The sequence below is a fragment of the Capsicum annuum genome, unplaced genomic scaffold, assembly GCF_002878395.1.
Source record: "Capsicum annuum cultivar UCD-10X-F1 unplaced genomic scaffold, UCD10Xv1.1 ctg1183, whole genome shotgun sequence".
NCBI classification, from domain to species: Eukaryota; Viridiplantae; Streptophyta; class Magnoliopsida; order Solanales; family Solanaceae; genus Capsicum; species Capsicum annuum.
This window is the reverse complement of record NW_025816940.1, coordinates 2,113,285-2,137,803: the sequence shown is the minus strand read 5'-3', so window position 1 is coordinate 2,137,803 and position 24,519 is coordinate 2,113,285. Positions and strand designations below refer to the sequence as shown.

The 24,519-nt window shown below is 35.6% G+C and overlaps 1 pseudogene; it reads right to left on the bottom strand.

Moving 5' to 3' along the window:
• The window catches only part of LOC124890077, a 56,526-nt pseudogene that overhangs the window by 17,180 nt on the left and 14,827 nt on the right, over nt 1-24,519 (bottom strand).

Sequence of the window (24,519 nt, the reverse complement as noted above, 5' to 3'; positions counted from 1 at the left end):
TTGAGTCTCAACAATCAACAAATTACAAGACTCTTGTAAAGTAGGAATTAAACTCCAACGCCTATTTCTGTAAAACACAAACCTTCCCAAGGTGAGTTTTCCAAAGTCTTTGAGAACCAACCTGATACATAAAGTCTAAGACTCCTTGATTCTACGTAGTAGGGATAGGTTCAACTTTAACTGCCTCAAACTTTGTTACTTCTCAGATAATTTGTTGATATGTTTCTATCTTTTTAAGTATGTGAGAAATGAAATGAGTTACTCCCTCGATATATAACAACTCTTTAAAGAGTCCTTCAAAGTTATTAGTCTTCTATCTTGTCTTGAACTCTTCAACTCAATCAGAGTTTTTTGTTTATCAAGTCCTATTTCAACTCAAACTCCTTACTCAAGTGAAACTCTTTCTTTTGCTTATCATCTAGAATTTTACTCAATTACCACTTCTTACTCAATTATCACTTGTTCTTTCTCACGTGATTAACCATTATGATTTTATCAAGTCTTGATCTTAAGCATTCTTATCTTATCTATATTTTCCAGTAACAACCTCGTGTTATTTTGACTCTGCACTTCAGTGTAGTAGACCTCTTCATCTAACATGTTTAATTTGTTATGACAGTCACCAAAACCATCCCAACAAATTCCCCATTTTTGGTGATGACAAATTTCTGCCATCAAGCAACTGCTGACTTTTCCTGTAGGCACTAAGTGATGAACTTTTTAATAAGAAATAGTTTAGATATGAGTTATAAAAATTGCACACCCCAAGGCTTCCCCTTTTGGCATCATCAAAAGAAAACCAACCCTAAAATCAGTAAGTGCAATGCTACTCAATTCATGGCCACTAGGGCTATCACCAAGACAATACGAACAAAATAAGAAAGCAATGTAGTAGTCAAGATGTTAAAATATTAAGCACAGGCAAAAGGAGATTGGATTGGAATAGCATGAAAAGATGTACAATCAAACAACCAATAAAAAAGCATACAAAAATCTAGGCACTGGAGACAAGAGAACTACATAATAGATAAAATCCTAGGGCTCTAGAGAACAAGATTGAAAGGGTATATAGAATAGGTCAGATCAGTTTAGTGGGTTTGCAAATGATCTCTGTATTCTCATCCTTTTCCCTGGAAATATCAGCTTCTAGTACCTAGATCCAAGCTTGAAGTCCTTCTCGTTCAGTACAATGGGTTGCCCTGACTTCTTCCAACTCAGCCAGAGCATCTGCCAACTCATTCCTTAACTGTTTCACTAGTGTGTCTGCCTGTCTTATGGAAATAGGTAGAGCAGCACTGGTCAGTCTCCCAAGAATTTCTTTTGTATTTTGGAGAGACCAAACATGAAAAGGCATATCAAAAGCCTCAAAAAAGTGTGCCAACCAAATTCCATAAGCCAGTGCATGTGCATTCTTGTCATCCTTTAGGAGGATCCTCTGCATATACTTTATTATGTGTCTTGGAATATTGATTTTCAAATTTGTATCAATTTACTCCATTATAGTCAAATAAATATAGTTATCCTCAGTTATCCTATCCTTTCGAGGTATTATAATCTTGTGAACTACATTAAAGTAGAGCTAATGGAGACGAGACATCTCCTTCTTAAGAACACCTCTTTGTTGGACCAGATTAGGATTTCCTAAAAATTTTCTAGTGATGGCAAAAGAAAATGATAATTTATCTAGAGAAGGCTAACCAAATTTTATGTAGATATCCCACCCCCTAGAGAAATGTCAATAATAGGGGAAACATGCTCAGTAGCCAAATACATAGAAATACCACAAACAGTTATGGTGAAGAGGTTTCATTTTGTAGACCCATTTGTATAGAACTCATATACTTTTAGGCAGTCAAGCTTGCGTTGTATCTCTCCTTGAAGGAATAAGGAGGACCAACCTTGAAATTGAAGTCTATTTAAGAGAATGCCCATTTCAAGACCCCCATCAATGATAATCTGACAACGAATGAATTGTTGCTTCTGAAAGTGGAACACATTGTCTGAATAAGTATCCATAATTTAAGAGGAGTGGATATTATTGTGAGAGAGAATATCAAGTTCAATCTCTAGAGACAAAAGTTTGTATGCTCAGTAGCTTCAGAATCAGAGGAAGGAACGGGTTATGCAACCTATTTCTTAGATCTGGTTTTTGAAGCTTCTTTGGAAGTGGAAGTGGAAGTAGAAGTAGATTGAGGATACTTTTGGGAAGTTGGTTTTCTTGAGGAAGAAGAAGAAGAAGAAGAAGAAGAAGAAGATCTGGGAGGCTTATCTATGGAGGACTTAGGGATGAAGCATTTATTAGTCTTCCCTTTGCGAACGGTACGAATAAGGAGATCAGAATTAGAAGGAGAAGTCACAAGGCATGACAAATAAGTTCTCTTCTTTTTAGTTACTTAAAGAGCAGCTTCAAGTGAAGCTTCTTCTTGCCTCTTACAATTTTGTGTATGAGAAGTGTGAACAAGGGAAGTATTAGAGAAAGCCTCAACTTGTTCATCATCAGGAATAGGTATATGATCCTAGATTATTTGACTAAACAAAAATAAATCCTTTTAGGAGCTACTTTTGGAACAGATTCGGGAACGAAGGAGGAAGAAGGTCCAATTTCGGGAGGAAGTATTTGTAGTGAAGCAAAGTTTTGGATAATATTTGAGGAGTAAAACTTGTCACAATATAGATCTTGTTCAAAGGGATTAAACATGGATTTGAAGTCATACCATGCCCTAAAATTATATAGCTTAATTGGAATGAAGGGGGAAATTTTTGGAACTGGGGTAAAGTCATGGTGAATAATGAGGGCGGTGCTAGAAGAGAAGGATTTGGTGGAGTTATCTTTAGAAGGAGATGAGGGTTTTTTAGAAGCCTTTGTTATGAATGCTGAGCTTTTCAAAGATGGAATACGTAAGGGTAGTGGTTTTAGAAGGAGATAAATGATTTTGGAGAATGAATGAATGAGGTTTTATAGCATAAGGAATGAATTGAATTTTGAAATGGAAAAAGGAAGATAAAGCATATAGATGTCAAGGGGTATTTCGGGTGTATTTAAGTGGGAAAAGGAGATATGACCCTTGGCAGAGGTGGCAACAACTTTTTTAGGGAAGAGAGACATTTCGTTTTGGTGGTTACAAGTCTCCCTGTTTTGAAAGAAACAATAGTGCCTAGATGTTCCTTAATACTTACTTAAAAAGTGACTGAAGCAAATCATACCTTGTCATTTCTATGAGCTCCAACGCCTTAGCTTTCTCTGATTCTGTATGACTAAAAACATGACTTAATTGAATTTATTAACTTACTAGAATTGGGACACACAACTAAATGTGCAAGACTGAAAAGAGTAGCTAAGATTTCATAAATAGGTTAATTTTTCTAGACAATCATTAAGAGTGGTTATGCAATCTTAATCATCCCTAATTCTAACCTATTTTTTCTCAAAGTGTTCTCTACTCAGTGTATTTGGTCCTCAGTAGAACAAAACATGATGGATATAAGACCTTTTTCAATATTATCTCTAAGAAAATGGTGTCTAATATTTATATGTTTAGTTCTTTTATGTTGCATAGGATTCTTTGCAATATTGATTATACTTGTATTATCATAAAAGATCGAAACACATCCCACATCCATACCAATATCCAAGAGTTGTTGTTTGATCCATAACAATTTAGTACAGCATGAACCACCAGCAATATACTCAGTTTCAACAGTCGACAGGGCTACTGAGTTTTGTTTCTTAGTGGATCAGATAATTAGACATGATCCGAGGAAAAGTGTCATACCTGTAGTGCTTTTCTTGTCCACTAAAAAACTTGCATAATCAGCATCAGAGAAACCTACCAACTTAAAATTACTCCCCTTAGGGTACCACTAGTCTCAATTCATTAATCACGTGAATTATTTTGAGATTTTTTTATAACACCAATTTTACCAATACAATTATCAACAACTTGCTTTGGTGTTATTGATGAATCAATTTCATGCTTTGTTGTTCCCCCATCAATATGCCCTCAATCTGAATAATAGTTGGACCAGGTTGTACAACCTATTCCTGTGCATGCTCATCAATTTTACTGTCACCCTTTTTACTTTTATTCTTCTTACATTATTCCACAAAGATTCATCCGAACCAGATCTAGGAACTATATAGTACTTATCTGATTATTTTGTTTTGAAGGAGGATCTCCCTTGTTTCCCCCTTACACAAACACTACAAATATGAGAAAAAACTTTTGTTTTAGTTCTCTTAATCTTTGTACTTCACCCCAAATAGAATCCACCCCATCTTTACATATGGAGAGTGTCACGACCTGAGGCTACCCCTTGGTTATGAAAACGGTGCTTACGATCATAAGTGACCACAACTAACTCATGAGCTGGTACCTACTATAAGCACTGAGTAAACTGATAATAAACAATATATGCAGAACAACAATAGATAATTCCATAAGGTTTTAGATCCTGAAACACAACTAAATCATAAATCGAAATGTCTAAAGTTATACTGAAAAGACTAATAAAATAGTTGTTAAACTGACTAACTATCTGAATGTCTAAAAAGCCTCTACTAACTGACTTTGGAGTTGATAGGACAAATTTCCAACTAACTCCGACTGAATGGAAATGCGGAACTATTGAGATAAACTAAAATAACAAAATCATGTCCTCAATATATGAGGACTCACCATAACTACTACCGCTGATAAGCTTAACTATCTAAGCGCGGTCAGAAAACTGAGCATCTGATCCTATGATATAAGGCATCATAGCACAAAGAAAAGAATGTGGTCGGTACTTTGAATGTACTGGTATATGAGATGGGGTTAGGCTGAAATGCATAAGTTAACTGAGCATGAAGTAATAACTGGCTGAATAGCATGAGATAACTGAGTGTGCATGCATGAAAAATGAAATACTGAGGATGCAAGACCAAGCACATAATGTTTTCAGAAATAATCTGTAAAACTAAAATACTAAAATCTGATAACTGAATAACTGGAAGTCTTATACTATGGTAAACCACTAAACTAAATTTTGTTTTGAATACTGAATTAAAACTGTAGGAGGTGTCATCTAACTATCATGCCCCAATCTGAGCATATTGAGGTCCAACCTGTGACCTCAGTTGGAAGGGTGTCGATACTGTGCCACAAGTACAAACAATGGCTGAGTGTCACCCTCTCCTAGCAGGTGGTGAGTCACCATCAACTGGAAGGTTCTCCAATAAGATATATGTTACCCTCAACTGGAGGGTAAACACTTTATCAATCCTCAACTAGCAAGCAGATATCTCTAGCCTATGTTGGCTACGTAGTTCTAGAACTCAGGGATTAATACTAAAGGTCACACCCTCTACTGGCTGGTAAGCCCCTATCCCTAGGTTTTCTCGGTGCTAAATCCTACTCCTAACTAAATGACACTGATCACCAGGCTAAACTAAGATTAACTTAACAAACAACTAATCATGATACTAACTGAATGACAACGCTCATTGTTTATCTGAAATCAGTCTGCAAATACTGAAACCTATGTAAAAAGCTAAGTATTGGGTATTCATAACCCCCAACACTAAATGGAAATAATAATATGGACACATGAAATCTTTGAAACCATAATAGGGAATTATTGTTCAAAATTCAATACTTAGGCATTTCATCAAACGCATGTGGGGTCATGATCTTAGACATGGGAAAGGGTAAAGCATGTGAAAATACCATAGTTACAAATTAAAACCATGAATTAGGGATTTAATATGGAAATTTCATCATTCAATCATGTAAAGGCTCATCCCATCGAAAACACTTGTAAACACATTATATAATCGAAATTCATAAGGCTTCATGGAAGAAATTCATCATAAACATGTATAGTTCATAATTTAAAACATAAAAAATAGATTCTTGAACTCCATGAGTGAAAAGGCACTATGGATGAACATCACACATACCTTAACGACTGATTTCTAGAAGGATTCTTGGATTCGAAACTTGAATTCCTTGATTTCTTCTGAAAAGGGCTTGAATCTTATTATTGGGAATGGAAGAGGGTTTTAAACTTGTTTACTGATTGGTTAGGGTTAAGAGAGAAGATTTAATGTGTTTAAGACTTTATCAAAATGTTTTGAAGTGATTAGGGATGGTTTAGGGGTGTGAAATGACTTCAACATCCTTTATTTAGGTCAAAACGGAGTGTTTTGGCGCTAGGAAATGACCTAGGCGACGCCCATCAAATCACCACGCCAAGATGGGAGATTCCTTGCCAATCACCTAGCTTTTGGTTGGGAGACTCCTAGCTATTTGATAGGAGACGCCTAGCCCTTAGCTGGGTGACTCCTAGCCCTTGGATGGGCGACATCTAGCCAATTGCACACCTATTCCAGTAGCCTTAGGCGATTGTTAGGCAATGCACACCCCTTTGCATGGCCATAACTTTTTGCTCGGGTATCGGATTAAGTCTAAATTGGAATCGTTAGAAAGCTAATTTGATCATCTACAATTTGTTGGGTCTTAAGATGGAAAATTCTACATATATCAAAAGTTATACACATTCAAAATAGACCCTTGTAGAATTGAATATCAAACTTTTGGACGAATCAAATGCTCTTAACTCAACTTTGTTCTAAGTAATTCTTATAAACATCTTTTACATCGAAATCACTTCACACACTAGGATAAAGATCATGACATATGTATTGACATAAAAATCATGGTATTAAATTTTACACATGTAGGAATGAGGGTTTGATTTCTAGCTCGAAAATATAGGGTGTTACATTATCTTCCCCTTGGAATCATTGTCCTCGAATGATACTGGATAGGCTGAGAATACTTAACTAAGGCAACTGAGATCACATACTAAACATTCATGACTGGGGAGATGATTACATGACTAAGTTTGAAACATGATACATGACTAAACTAATTTCATGAATGTATGTAATGACATGAGAATGGTTATAAGGCTGAGATAGAAATGAGAGATTCAACTTATGAGTAACCATTACCTCTTATTGGATCTGGTTTCGTGAATAAGGGATGAGAGGTTTAGGATGTTAAAACTTGGGCTATTACCACATCTCCCTCTTGGGATACTTCATCCCTCGAATAATACTGACTTGGCTGAAATATTAAGAAAAGACTGAGATAATGCTCAGAACACTTAAGAACTAAATTATGACCAAATATTTGAATCCAAAACATGATGCATGAGCTGAACTGAATTCACAATTTACATGAATGCAAACAAACTATCTCTTGGAATGGTCATATTCATGAAACTTCAGATAGTAAGACTAGATCAGAAGATGGAAACCATAGGAACTTGTCTGTCTGACTGCTAACTGAACTGCTAGCTAAACGGACTGAATTATACTGAAAGCTTATACTTAACTATACATTACACTTCACAAATGCACTTCACTTTAGGCTACTTAAAAATATTCACATAGACACTGATAACTCTATCTACTGTGGTCTGAGTTAAACTGAATTCTCTACTATGTTCAAGTCTGCTCGAATCTACAAAGTACTACACATCACACCATAACACTAGTCTGAATCATGAATTCAATACATCCTGTGCTTTTACAACTTCTCATCTCATGAATAATTTCTATTACTACTTCAACAACTATATTCAATCCTTACTAGATATTCACTGATGCACAATACATCTATCCACTTACACGCCAACATGACATTCAAGCCTATCTTTATAACTACATATGAACTTTTTAAACAACACCCATAAAATCATCTTTCTCATATTCTCTAATACCGCTATCAATAACAACTTCCATGCATTATCCCTAAGAAAACACACATAAAATTTCAACTAACCATGACATATATCAAAAGTGTGCCTCAATATTCCTTCAAACTTATAGCCTTAGGTAAAACAAACATATTACAATATTTCCTTAATATGAACATTTACCAGTTATTAAGAGTGCACCAAGAGTTATGGGAACTGAGCATATGGTAAAGAATGAGTACCTGAGTCATGAGCTGCATGACCTGAATTTCGAGTTCATAAATTCATGGAATTTAATGCATACAGCTGAGTGAACTAGAACTCCTTTAACTAGGAGCTAGAAGCGTACATGATTTTCTACAAGGTGTATGAATATGAGCTATGATCGTGGAGCTGACTTGTAAGGCATGAGTAGAAACCATGATGACTGAAATACAATACTAAAATAATAATGGGTTGGGAATCATCCTCCCTTACTAGTCTTCTACATATACTGGTATTAGGATCTAGGAGCCTGGCTTGGTTACTTATTCTATTATCTCACCCTTAGCTTTAAGCCATCACTCTAAGTGTGTGAACCACTTAATAAACTCTAACTAAACTTCAACCACTTTACTCTAAAGCCCGATATAACGATACACATATATACTAAAATCACCCTGAAAGATTACACCTAAAAGTGTTAAACCTACCGCTTGTACTTCCTTATGATATATAACTCTTATCTTTCTATAGCCTCAATAGTCATCATAAAATAGCTTAAACACTGACTACTTCAAATTTTCAGGGGTAACACCAGAAAATGAGCTCACACTATCAAGAATTTTTGCTCTTCTTTCGATTTGCTCAATAATTCAAGATTCAAACTTAGATTATAACACTTAACATGGATATCCCAAAACATTTAATGAGCCATACTTATTTCTTTCATATACTACTAATATCACATCTATAAACTTATATTCTCCTTAAACCATGATAATTACCATCACACTAACATACCCAACATCAATAATATATAATTTCGAATCAACATACATAAATTCTAGCATACGCTGCTTCAAGCCTATAGATTCACTTTTCATACAACTATCCACAAGGATACATAATCCACCAAATTCAGATAACACTATCCCAACTCTACTACTGCTAAATTTTTGGGTTCATGCTTCTAACTCTAGATCATATGTTATCAAAAGATTCTGAGAAGGGATTTGAAAGCTTATGTGACTTCAGCTTCGTGCACGATTTTCATGAACATGAATAAATTCCTTCAAACTTTAGAACTTAAAAGTACTGATGGGAGACTTTCGAGCCTGTGTGAAATCCCATAACGGTGTTTGGGGACTATCTAATAAAACTCTATCGATAGGAATTTGAGCTTTACTATTTCTATTACCTTAAAAATAAGATAGAGTTAGCATAAAGGAGCAGAATGAGAATCTATATAAATTTCTTAGAGAATACTTCTACTGCATAATTTGAGATATAAAAGAAGGGAAATATTTCCTAAATGCCCAGTATCCTCGCGAAGAAAAGTACAGACGTCTTTGTACTTTTCTGGAAGACTCTACTAGGAATGGATATATATACATACTAGGACACTTGAACTCTGTGCTCTGATACAAAGTTTTGTCACAACTCGAGGCTACCTCTTAGTCATGACAATGGTGCTTACGATAACAAGTGACCACAAGCTAACCCATGAGTTGGTACCTGTTGTGAGTACTGAGTAAACTGATAATTAACAACATATGCGGGATAACAATTGATAGTGCCATAAGGTTTTAAATCCTAAAATATGACTAAACCATAAATATGAATGTCTAAAGTTATACTGAAAAGACTGATAAAACAGTTGATAAATTAACTAACTATCTGAATGTCTAAAAAGCCTCTACTGACTGACTGTGGAGTTAATTGGACAAACCCCCAACTAACTCCGACTGAATGGAAATATTAAACTAATGAGATAAACTGAAATAACAAAATAATGTCTTTGATAGATGAGGACTCACCATAGCTGATGTCTCTAATAAGCTGAACTATCTAAGCGTGGTTGGGAAACTGAGCGTATGTTCTAATGATATAAGACATCATAGCACAAATAAAAGTATGAGGTTAGTACTTTGAATATACTGGTATATGAGATAGGGTTAGGCTGAAATACATGGGTTAACTATACATGAAGTAATAATTAGCTGAATATCATGAGATAACTGAGTGTGCATGTATGAAAACTAAAATACTGAGGATACAAGACCAAGCATATAATGTTATCTGAAATAATTTGTAAAGCTAAAAACCTAAAATCTGATAACTGAATAACTGTAAGTTTGTATGCTATGGTCATGCAAAACTGAACTGAATTATGTACTAATATTGAACTAAAACTATGAGAGGTATCATTTAACCGACATTTCCCAATCTAAGCAAATTGGGGTCCAACTTATGACCCAGTTGGAAGGGTGTCAGTACCATGCCATAGGTACTAATAATGGTTGAGTGTCACCCTCTCTTAGCAGTTGGTGAGTCACCCTCAACTGGAAGGTTCTTTGATGAGATATATTTTACCCTCAACTGGTAGGTAAACACTTTATCAACCCTCAATTGGCAGGTTGATATCTCTAACCTACGTAGGCTACGTAGTTCTAGAACTTAGGAACTGCTACTAAAGGTCACACCTTGTTGGCAGGTTAGCCCCATCCCTGGGTTTTCTCGATGCTAAATACTACTCTCAACTGAATGAGACTTATCACTAGGTTGAACTAAGCTTAACTGAACAAACAACTAATTATGATACTAACTGAATGACAACACTCATGGTTTGTCTAAAATCAGTATACAAATACTGAAAACTATATAAACAGCTAAGTATCGGGTATTCATAACCCCCAGCATTGAATTGTAATAATAATATGGACACATGAAAGCTTTGAAACCATAATAGTGAATCATTGTTTAAAATTCAATAGTTAGGCATTTCATCAAACACATGTGGGGTCCTGATCTTAAACATGGGAAAGAGTAAAGCATGTGAAAATACCATAGTCACAACACAAACCATTAATTAGGGATTTAACATGGAAATTTCAACATTCAATCCTGAAAAGGCTCATCCAATCAAAAAAACTTATAAACACACTATATAATCAAAATTCATAAGAGCTTCATGGAAGAAATTCATCATAAACATGTATAATTCATATTTTAAAACATGAAAAATGGATTCTTAGACTCCATGGGTGAAAAAGGCCCATGGATGAACATCACACATACCTTAACGACTGATTTCTGGAAGGATTCTTGGATTGGAAACTTGAATTCTTTAATTTCTTGTGAAAAGGACTTGAATATTGTTCTTAGGAATGGAAAAGGGTTTTTGACTTGTTTACTAATTGGTTAAGGTTAAGAGAGAGGTGTTAATGTGTTTAATACTTTATCAAAATATTTTAAAGTGATTAGGGACTATTTAGGGGAGTGAATTAACTCCAACACCCTTGATTTAAGTCAAAACAAAGTGTTTTTGGCACTGGGCAATGACCTAGGCGACATCCAACAAATCGCCCAAGCCAAGGTGGGTGATTCCTTTCCAATCACCTAGCCCTTGGATGGGCAACGCCTAATCAATCGTACATCTATTCTAGTAGCCTTAGGTGATTGTTAGTCGACGCATACCTCTTTGCATGGCCATAACTTTTCACTCGGATATTGGATTAAGGGGAAGTTGGTATCGTTGGAAATCAAATTCAATTATCTACTATTTGATGGGTCTTAATCTTAAAAATTCCACATATATCAAAATTTATACATGTTCAAATTAGACCCTTGTAGAATCAAATACCTAACTTTGGACGAATCAAATACTCATAGCTCAACTTTGTTCTAAGTGATTATTATAAATATCCTTCTGTAATGCCTCAATTTTCTGAACCAGAATGCTACACGGTGCTCATGACCTCGAGGAACACAAGCTAACTCATGACTAATATCTGTACCTATACACTGTATAATCTATGAATATAAATGCGGAAACATGAACTGAAAGGCCATAAGGTTCAATACTGGACATAATCTGAATAATAACTCTGTCTGAATAAAGTGGTATCAAAATACCAAAACAAAACTAAAATACTGAAGTCTGAATCCAGTCTGTAATCTAGTCTATGTCTAGACTGAAAAACCTCTACTATCTGAATAATCAAAATAAGGAGCTGATGGGACACGTCCCCAACTAACTCTAACTAATGAACTAATCAATGAGAAAATAAATAAATAATTATGTCCTCAAAGGATGAGGACTCACTTCTAACTCTGACTGCTGAAATCTGAAATGCTACTACTACTTCGAAACTCGTACCTCTAAACCTATGGCATAAAATAAAATACCATAGTGTGAATGCATCAGTACGTCTGAATGTACTGAGTATACGAGTGAGGTAGTCTAAATTCAAAGGGTTTATATGCTGACTGATATGAACGTGAGAATACATACATGCATAAGTAACTATAACTGAACTTGTGGTGATACTGACTACTGAGCCAGAATGCTGACAACATGAGTTTACTGATACTGAGATACTAAGTAGATGAACGACTATTTCTGACAATTCGAATTATGAAGAACTGGTCTGATTGACTGTGTCTAACAATACTAAAACTGAATACTGATAACGTAAGCTATGATGACTAATCTAACTGGTATAACTGTAATGATCGGCCTAACCGATGTAACTAATAGTGAGCGACTGTATCTGACAGTCTAAATCTTCTAATAATGATTAAGAGTGACTAAGCTTGAGATCAGGCCTAACTAACGGGTGATCTCTGGAGCGGATATTGAGAATACTAAACTGAATCTAAGACTGAGATCAAGCCTATCTGATGGGTGACCTCTGTAAGTACTGATACTAAAAAAATTTATGTTAGACCAAGCCTATCTAGCGGGTGGTCTATGAATCTGTGGAACTATCTGAGTTCCTTACTGAGATTAATGACTGTATCTGATAGTCCTGATTTCTGAGTTTTACTCTGAAGACTGATACTCAAACTGTAACTGTGTGAGTTATCACTTAACCGACATGCCCCGAGTCTAAAATAGTAGGGGTCCAACCTGTAACCCCAGCTGGAAGGGTGTCAATACCGTGCCATGGGTAAAGACCTCTCTGGTCAAGCCTATCTGACAAGTGACCCTTGTAGGAAGTCAAGCCTAAGGCAGTATAATAGTCAAGCCTCTCTGACGAATGGCAAGCCTTTTTCTGATGGGTGACTCCTACATCCTGTGATAGCTACGCAGTTCTGGAGTTTAGGGATTGCCCCTAACAACTCTGCCTCTCTGAAGGGAAGCCTCCATCCCTACACTCGCTTGGTGCTAGCTCCTACTCCCAACTAGAAGACTCTGAACTGATTCTTAGAACTTATACTTGAACTGAACTGAAGTTGTTACTGAGTTTCTTACTTGACTAAGATGATTGAGTTCACATGGTTCCGTTATCTGACGAAATACTACTAAATTTATCATTTAACTGAATGAAACTAAGTTCTGAATTGATTTCTTGAATGCTACTAAGATCTGAGCTGAGTACTGAACTGAAGCAGGAATGAAAACGATACTTAGGTTACTGAGATTTCTTAAGTTCTATAATTGTCTGAGAGTTCTAAATTCTATAACTGACTGAGTTCTACTGATCATAGCATGACTGAAATTATCTTGAGACTGACTCGGCTCTAGGCACACAGTTATATTTTTCGGGTACAAGTACCCCCAGGACTCGATGGAAGGAAACTGGCACATATGATACTTCTTGATCATAGGAATAACATCCATAATTCATAGTACCATAAGTAGGGGATTTCATACTACACATGATTCTCAATACCTTATACATGAAAGGGAATACATATAACATGGATATACTTGCATAGCTCAATATCATGGACATTCCATATCACAATAAAATGTCATAACAACAACACATATCAATAACATGGAATTCATGTGGAAACATAAAGAATAGAACATGGACTTGTCATTTAAGCACTATTAAGTAATAAAAACATGGATTCTATCATTCTTGACATTTTATCAAACACCTTCCATGCACAACTTTGGGCATAGGTGTACTTATCAATTTGACAATCTTAATCCACCTAAAATTCATGGGTTTCAACTAACCTACTCACATGCTTCATGGAAAACACATCAAGATACAACCTTGAGTCCAAACAACAATCATCAAGATGAATATAGTCATAATACAACTAGGAAATCACAATTTATAATTTAAAACATGATTCTTCAGCTCCATGGATGAAAGGGATCCATGGATGAACACTACACATACCTTAGTGATTGAATCTTGAAAGAGATATAATGTTTCTTGAAGGTTCTTGAAGAAATCCTTAAGCTTTCTCTTGATTTTTTTCTTGACTAGGGTTTAACCCCTTTGGGAAAGAATGTTCTTATTCTTGAGGAGATGATCTTGAAAGGAACCCTAATTTTGTGGTTGAGAATGTATGAGAGAATTTTTTGAGATATTTAAACGAAGAAAAATAGGAGAAAGTTACGTCCCTTGAGGGTTTTAAGTCATGGGAAGTGGAGGAAAAGGACCAAAATACCCTTACTAAACCGCGTCCCAATTGCTGAAAATCTAAGGCTGACGACATTTGTGATAAGTCATCACAAATGTCGTCACTGGGGGGCTGGAATTGATGAATTTCTGCCTAAGGGTGACGATATTTGTGATAAGTCATCACACTTATGATAACTTATCACAAAATGTCATCACTGAGGGTGGATTTCTACCTAAGGCTGATGACATATGTGATAAGTTGTCACACTTATGATAACTTATCACAAAATATCATCAGTTAGTTTTCGAAGTTGATATGCTGGAGTAAAATAGGCATAACTCTTTGCTCTGATATCGGATTTGGGCTAAATTAGTATCGTTGGAAAGATAATTCAAATATATTTCATTTGATATATAGTAGGTCCTCTAATTCGATATATAAAAAGAGTTATGGTCGATTGAAGTTGAACTAAGTTTTGACGCTCACTAAAACATGAACGATAGAAAAGCTTTCAATTTGTCCTTGAGTTAGGGGACCTATATGATCTAAATTCATGCTCAAATAGATTCCCACACTACATAATTGATTAAACACTAAATTTACATAGGATTCAAGGCTTTTGGAACATCTACGCATATGAATGACGAATTTTTATTCTAGTCCGAAATATGGGGTGTCACATTATCTCCTTCTTGGAATCATTCATCCTCGAATGTCAATTGATAAGTTACAAGTACTGATCAACTTAACTTACTTAAGGGACATGAATATCTAAAACATTACTATATGACAGAAATTACTGACACACTAAATTTTTCACAAGAGTATGCATGCATAGCTGATGCATAGAATACCCGGATGAGATTATTGATAAGCTGAATCCTCATGACGGACATGTATATCTGACGCATGGATACTTGACTGAGTTTTTCTCATGAACGTATGACCGAATACACTGATAAGCTGAACTTTCTCTACTGAACATGCATATCTAAGGCATGGAGGTCTGACTGAACTTACTCTTGAAAGCATGATTGATTGTACAATGATAACTGATGCTAAATCGTAATAGGAATCTATGCATGAAACTAAATGGGTTTACGGAATTGATAACTTCAGGGAGTTATAAAGCATCTCCCCTTTGGGACACTATGTCCCTCTAAAAACACTTACATCACTGGAATACTTGAGGACTACTGAGAGGTGCACAAGGTATCTATGAATTGGATCATATCTAAATATCTGAGAGCTGAAGATAATGCATGATGTATGAACTGAGTTATACTCGCAACTACTAAGGTACTCTGTCTTGGAATAGTTACCTTACTGAGATTTCTGATAGTATGACTAGATGGAAAGATATGAAAACAACCTATACAAATCTGATTGTCTGACTACTAAACTGAACTGCTGGCTTTACTGACTAACTTATGCTGAGAACTTAAGCTTAACTGAAGCATTGCTTCTGTATTCTTTCAACTAAACCTTCTACCTTAGCCTCAAGTCATCATCATATGTCTGGGAATACTTTACTAAACTCTGAACTGAACTACAATTATTCTACTCTAGGGTCTGCAGTACAATAATGTACCTAAATGATAACTCATCCTAAAAGACTACACCTGAAAGTATAAAGTTCACTGCTAATACTTTCCTGAAACTATCTGCGGGGACTGCCTTAGAAAGATCTATCTGTAGGACTTTGGACTTTACAACTTATGCTACCTTAAGAGTAAGGTAAAGCTGACATGAATGGAACATGATAACAATCCACATAAGTTTCTTAGAGAACCTTTCTATAGCATGATCTGAGACATGAAAAAAGGAAAATTGTTCCTAAAACATCTTATAGCCTCCTGCACATGAATGTGGTGTGCAACACACCCATGTACAAGACTCTACTAGATGTGGCTTTCAGACTTCCTAGGACACTATTGAACCTTAGGCTCTGATACCAAGTTTGTAATGCCCCAATTTACTGAACCAAAATGCTACACGATGCTCATGACCCCGAGGGATCACAAGCTAACCCATGACTAATATCTATACCTGTACTCTGCATAATATATGAATATAAATGCAAAAATATGAATTGAAAGGTCATAAAGTTCAATAAAGAACATAATCTGAATAATAACACTATCTAAATAAAGTGGTATCACAATACCAAAACAAAACCAAAATATTGAAGTCTAAATCTAGTCTGTAATCTAGTCTACGTCTAGTCTGAAAACCTCTACTGTCTGAATAATCTAAATAAGGAGCTGATGGGACATATCCCCAACTAACTCTGACTAATGAACTAATCAATGAGAAGATAGAGAAATAATCATGTCCTCAAAGGATGAGGACTCACTTCTAACTCTGACTGCTTAAATCTACAATACTACTACTTCTCTGGAACTCGTGCCTCTGAACCTATGGCGTAAAATAAAACACCATATTGCAAATACGTCAATACGTCTGAATGTACTGAGTATACGAGTGAGGTAGGCTAAATACAAAGGGTTTATATGCATGAACAATTCTGACTGATATGAACGTGAGAATACCCACATGCATAAGTAACTATAACTGAACTCGTGGTGATACTGACTACTGAGTCGGAATGCTAATAACATGAGTTTACTGATACTGAGATAATGAATAGATGAACGACTATTTTTGACAGTTTGAATTATAAAGTACTGGTCTGATTGACTGTGTCTAACAGTCCTGAAATTGAATACTAATAACGTAAGCTATGACTACTGATCTAACTGATATAACTATGATGATCGGCCAAACTGATATAACAGATACTGAGTGACTATATCTGACAGTCTAAATCTTCTAATAATGATTAAGAGTGACTAATCTTGAGATCAGGCCTAACTAACGGCTGATCTCTGGAACTGATATTGAGAATACTCAACTGAATTTGAAACTGAGATCAAGCCTATCTGATGGGTGACCTCTGTAAGTACTGATATTGAATAACTTTATGTTAGAACAAGCCTATATAGCGGGTGGTCTATGAATCTATGGAACTATTTGAGTTCCTTACTGAGATTAATGATTGTATCTAACAATCCTGATTTCTGAGTTCTATTCTGAAGACTGATACTAAAACTGTAACTGTGGGAGTTCTCACTTAACTGACATGCCCCGAGTCTGAACTAGTGGGGTCCAACCTGTAACCCCAGCTGGAAGGGTGTCAATATCGTGCCACGGGTAAAGATCTCTCTGGTCAAGCCTATCTGACGGGTGACCCTCGTAGGAAGTCAAGCCTAAGAAAGTATAATAGTCAAGCCTTTCTGATGGATGACAAGCCTTTTTCTGAAGGGTGACTCCTACATCTTGTGCTGGCTACGCAGTTCTGGAGTTTAAGGATTGCCCCTAACGACTCTACCTCTTTGATGGGGAGTTTCCATCCCTGCACTCGCTCGTTGCTAGCTCCTACTCCCAACTGAAAGACTCTGAACTGATTCTTAAAACTTGTACTTGAACTGATCTGAAGCTATTACTGAGTTTCTTACTTGACTGAGCTGAGTGAGTTCACTTGGTTTCGTTATCTAACGGAATACTATTAAAGCTATTATCTGACTGGATGATACTAAGTTTTGAATTGATTTCTTGAATGCTACTGAGATCTGAGCTGAGTAGCTGAGTACTGAACTGAAGCTGGAATGAAAACGATACTTAGGTTACTGAGATTTCTTAAGTTCTATAACATTCTTAGAGTTCTGAATTCTATAACTAACTGAGCTCTACTGATCATAGCACGACTAAGATTATCTTGAGACTGACTCGATTCTAGGTACACAGTTATATTTTTCGGGTACAAGTACCCGCAGGACTCGATGGAAGGAAACTGACACACATGATACTTCTTGATCATAGGAATAACATCCACAATTCATAATGCCATAAGTAGGGGATTTCATACTATACATGATTCTCAACACCTTATACATGAAAGGGAATACATATAACATGGGTATACTTGTATACCTCAATATCATCGACATTCCATATCACAACAACAACACATATCAATAACATGGAATTCATGTGGAAACATAAGGAATAAAATATGGACTTGTCATTTAAGAACTCTTAAGTCATAAAAACATGGATTCTATCATTCTTGGCATTTTATCAAACACCTTCCATGCACAACTTTGGGCATAGGTGTACTTATCAATTTGACAATCTTAATCTATCCAAAATTCATGGGTTTCAAGTAACCTACTCACATGCATCATGAAAAACACATCAAGATACAACCTTGAGTCCAAACAACAATCATCAACATGAATATAGTCATAACACAATAAGAAAATCACAATTTATAATTTAAAACATGATTCTTGAGCTCCATGGATGAAAGGGATCCATGAATGAACACTATGCATACCTTAGTGATTGAATCTTGAAAGAGATCTAATGTTTCTTGAAGTTTCTTGAAGAAATCCTTAGGCTTGCTCTTGATTTTTTTCTTGACTAGGGTTTAATCCCTTTGGGAGAGAATGCTCTTGTTCTTAAGGAGATGATCCTCAGAGGAAACCCTAATCTTGTTATTGAGAGTGTATGAGGGAATTTTTTGAGATGTTTAACTGAAGAAAAATAGGAGAAAGTTACGTCCCTTGAGGGTTTTAAGTCATGGGAAGTGGAGGAAAAGGACCAAAATACCCTTACTAAACCGCTTCCCAATTGCTGAAAATCTAAGGCTGACGACATTTGTCATAAGCCGTCAGACTTATGATAAGTTGTCACAAATGTCATCACTGGGGGGATGGAATTAATAGATTTCTGCCTAAGGGTGACAACATTTGTGATAAGTCGTCACACTTATGATAACTTATCACAAAATGTCATCACTAGGGGTGGATGTGCTGCCTAAGGCTGACGACATATGTGATAAGTCGTCACACTTGTGATAACTTATCATAAAATATCATCAGTCAGTTTTCCAAGCTGATAGGCTGAAGTAAAATGGGCATAACTCTTCGCTTCGATATCAGATTTTGGCAAAATTGGTATCGTTGGAAAGATAATTCAAAGATATTTCATTTGATATATAGTAGGTCATATAATTCTATATATACAAGGATTTATGGTCAATTGAAGTTGACCTAAGTTTTGACGCTCACTAAAACTTGAACGATAGAAAAGCTTTCAACTTGTCCTTGAGTTAGGGGACCTTTATGATCTAAATTCATGGTCAAATAGATTCCCACACTACATAATTGATTAACACACTAAATTTACATAGGATTTGGGGCTTTTGGAACATCTACGCATGTGAATGACGAATTTTTATTCTAGTCCGAAATGTGGGGTGTTACACTTTCACATTGAAAGTACTTCACACACTCGAATAAAGATCATGACACATGTATTAACATAAAAATAATGGGATTAAAGTTTAAACACGTAAGAACGACGATTTAATTTCTAGTAAAAAATATGGGGTGTTACAGAGAGAGGAAGGAACTTTATTTTCTTCCAGTCTTATGCCTTGAACAAGCTCTAACCACGCACCAATTTTGATTGTATCCTTTCACACTTTCCTACAAAACTAATTAGGGTTAACTTTAAGCATCCAGATAAGCTTGGTTCTTTTCTTATGAGAAAAAGGACGAATCAGATTTCTTTTTGTCCAATGAGGCTACAGGTTATGTGACCTATTTCTCTAATTGTTTTTGTTATTTTTTTTATGTTTCTAAGATCTTATGGAATCTGATTTCCTTGCCGAAGTGGTACTTCTGAATTTGATTTTATCAACAATTGGACATTCATTAATGGGATGTCCAATATTTCCACAAATATAGCATAAATCATCAGTGATAGTGTGACTTTAGAAAAATCCTAATCCATCCTTTTCATTGTAAATCCTTGCACCCAATTGATAAAAAAATCTTGAGGAGTTTGTCCATCTATTTGCCCTTTCAAGATCAAGTTTTAGGCTAGAATTTTCTTGGCTTAAACAATCTACCATTTCCTTTTTATTATTACATTCTTGTTTGGCTTTGGTTGACTCAAGATCAAATTCTTTTTGTTCATCACTTTTTATCTTTTAACTTTTTTTAGATAGAGTCAGCTTTAAGATCTCAGATTGAAAGTTTAAGTTTAAAGAATCAAGTTGACTAAATTGTTTCTTGGGAGTGTTGTTTTCCTTTTCAACAATGTTTTTGCAAGTTTCCAGATCAATAAGGTCAAACTTGAGACTTGCAAGACTGTTGAATAGTTCATCCCTATCAGAGGTTAATTCTTGAAAATTATCTTTTAAAGCATTCATCGGAGAAACAAGTGTGTCTTTGAAAAGCAAATGTAAATTCTTTTTAAGTTTAGGAACCCTTACCTCAGTTGTGTTATATCCATGCCTGAATCTCCATTTATCATGAGAGCGGTTTCATCTACCTCTTCCTTATCTGATTCTTTAAAGTCAGATCCCCAAGCAACCACTACAACAAACTTTTCCTTCTCTTTTTTCTTAGCCTTTTATTTAAATTCTTTCTCAGCTCTTTCTTTTCTCTATTTAATTTCCTAAGCAAGACAATCTCTGACTTGATGATCAGTTTTACCACACTTATAACACCCCGTGGGATTGTCATTGGAACGCCTTTTGCTACCTGTTCCATTCTTCTTTTTGAAGACTTTGTTGAAATTTTTTGTTATAAAAGCCATATGTTCTTCAATCAATTCCATTTCCCCAGCACTGTCTGAAGCCTTTAGGGTCAAGGTTTTCTCTGGAGTTGCATTTTCCTTCTTGGTTTCATGAATTTGCATCTCATAAGTCTTCAGGTTAACCCACTAACTCATACAAAGTCATACTAGCTAGATCCTTTGGCTCCCTAATTTCAGTAACCTTGACGTCTCATTTTGACTTAGGCAAGACTCTCAACACTTTATCAAATTGTTCCTCAGTAGTGATAACCTTTCCCAAAGAAGTTAATTTGTTGGTTAAGGCAATGAGTCTTGACATCATCTGATAGAGGGATTCATTTTCCTTCATCTTGAAAGCTTTATATTCAGTAAAGGGGAGAGCAATTCTAAATTTTCTCACTTGAGTGGTGCCCATATGTGCATTCACCAAGGCATCCCAAATTTGCTTAGCAGTGGAACAAGTAGGCATTCTGTTGTACTCAACTCGACCTAGTCTACACACTAAGATGTTCTTTGCCCTTGCATTTTTCCTTAGTGTAACCAAATTATCCGCTGTAAATTTACTTCTTACTTTTTTGACTTGTTCTCCATCTTCCAGCTTCATTAGGATAGTTGGACCATTAGTAATTATGTCCCATAGTTTATAGTCTTTACCTTGAATGAATATTTCCATCCTAGCTTTCCACCAAGAGAAATGAGATCCGTCAAAGAGAGGTGGCCTAGTAGTAGATTGACCTTTACTGTGACCAGTAGGTGGTGCGGAATTCATCATAGTGATTTACTCTTAGGTGTTAATCTTATTTAAGAGACTTTACTCTGATACCACTTGTTAGAGTATGTGCCCTACTGATTACTTATTTTAGCCAAGCAGTTGCCTATTAGTGAACAGTTTAACTAACGTGTTCCTATCCTACCAAACAGTAAGTAAATTGCACAATGATGTTTACGTGAAAAACACCCGGTGAAAGAGGTGTAAAAAAACATGGCCTGTACCTCTACAGGATTTAACCCCAACACCACTAAAACAATTGAGCCTTAATAATCAACAAATTACAAGACTCTTGTAAACTAGGAATTAAACCTTAACTCCTATTTCTGCAAAACACGAACCTTCCTAAGGTGAGTGTTCCCAAGTCATCGAGTTTCCCAACTTGAAGACAAAGCTCCTAACTCAGTTTATACTTCACTGAGACTAGACAACAATACAACTCGAGAACCAATCTAATACATAAAGTCTAAGACTCCTTAACTCTACGTAGTAGGGATAGGTTCAGCTTTGACTGCCTTAAGCTTTGGAACTTCTCAGATAATTTGTTGATATGTTGCTATCTTTGTAAGTGCGTGAGTAACGAAATGAGTTACTCCCTCGATATATAACAACTCTTCAACGTTTCCTTCAAAGTTGTTAGTCTTCTATATTCTCTTGAACTCTTCAACTCAATCAGAGTTTGTTGTTTATTTAGAGTCCTCTTTCAACTCAAACTCCTTACTCGAGTGAAACTCTTTCTTTATCTTATCTTCTAGTGTTTTACTCAATCACCATTTCTTACTCAATTAGCACTTCTTCTTTCTCACATGATTCATCATCATGATTTTATCAAGTCCTGATCTTGTTACTTTGACTCTGCACTTCAGTGTAGTGGACCGCTTCATCTAACATGTTTCATTTGTCATCTCAGTCACCAAAACCATCCCAACAATTTCCTTTCTGCTTATTTCCCTTAACAGTATTAAAAACAATACATATAGCCGACCACAACTTGCTTGCGACTGAGGCATAGAAATTAGTTTAGAGTGAGAGAAATACTGAAAAGTTAGATGACAAGCAAGTTTGAAAGGGAACATTATTTGCCAGTGTCCAGCAAATCTTCAAGAACAAGTGTAATTGAAGTGCATGTTTTAGTAAAAATTGGAGAAAATCAAAAGTATGAATATCATGAATTTGCGAGTGAAAAAATTGTTTCTAGGCATGAAAGTCAAGGTAAGTTTCTAAAATCAATTCTTAGACCAAGAAGAGCTTTTCCAGCTGCAGAAAAGTTTGTTTTTCCTAATTCATTCACCAGCGATAGATTAAAAGCAAATGACAATAAGATCTGTTTCATTGGGGGGACAAATCGTACATCACAGAGGATCAAACTTCATCGATGGTATGATATGACCAGGTGGAAAGAAGGAAACATACAATGTGGTGAATAACTTTAAGCAAGAAAGACATCTCTTGGATATGCCACTTATTGCACTTGACATCTGAAGTTGGAAGAAATATCACCAAAAGATGGAAAATGAAGGACCACCTGTGATTTTTTTCGTCTTTTGAAATTTAACGACTATTGCAGAGATTTGTTAGCACTGTAGCAGTACATGCAGATGATGTAGTATACATTTCTTAAGTTCAATTCTAAATCACAAAATATTCATTCAAACCATTTCTTTTACAAAAAAAAATATGAGTTGCATTTGTTGTTCAAAGCCACCCTTTTCAAGACAGAACCCAGGGGAGTGGTAAAACGCCTTATCGCCATGGTGACTGTATTGAAGCATCATTGCAAAGTGCTTAGCCAGTATTTTACTTATCTCCAATGGTCTTATAATATTTACACATCATCATCCATTGCAGTTGACATATATATGTGTGTATTTTTTTGTTGTCATACTTTACTATAATAAAGTACATGAATCACATAGCAGAACTTAGCTCTGTTTTCTGCCGGAACATAGTATAATGTTTCAGCCGGTACACCACATTCTCCACCTGAGTCACGACCATTGTATATTAATCCATTATTCTCCCAAGTTCTTTTATGATTACCACTGCACAACAAATTCTCTATGCACAGTTAGAAAAATACGGAAAGAAAGAAATATGTGAAATGCATTATCAAATAATTAAAAGCTGGCAATCCACAGTCATTAAGGCATTCTTGATGATGAACAGACTTTGCAATCATGAACGTACTTTAGATGTTATCGGTTCCACCTGTGCTGTAAATTGGTCCCATTGTGAGATATAGCCATTTGCATAGGGTAGATCTCCATAAGGAAAACTAGATCAATGTTACCCAGATCCTTAGTAATGGTGTCAGTTTTCATAAGTGAGTCAGGCTGATAATTAGCATACTCATTTGAACTATTATGCTCTTGCTGGAAGAATATGCAGAACTAACAAGATGTTAAGAATTAAGTAGGCACAAAAGATTTTAAAGGCTTACACTACAGTTGGATAATCATAATGTTTACACTATAGTTGAATGATCATAACTTAAGAACAAGGAAGCTTCGCAATTAACTTAGATGCTAATGCAAGAATTAAAATATAATTGAAGAATCCTGTGTAGACACGTTATTTTATCCCTCCAAAAATTGATTTTCATAGTTTACTTAGTCTTACCATGCACCTCAACCCCATTCTGTAATTTTTTTTTCATAAAAATACAAAAAGATAACAAATCCCTAACTAACTTAATCCTCAAAATTCTTTTAATAACAAATTAACAACCCCATCCCATAAAATTAGGACACCTCACTACTACCCCTACCCCACCCTCACCCACA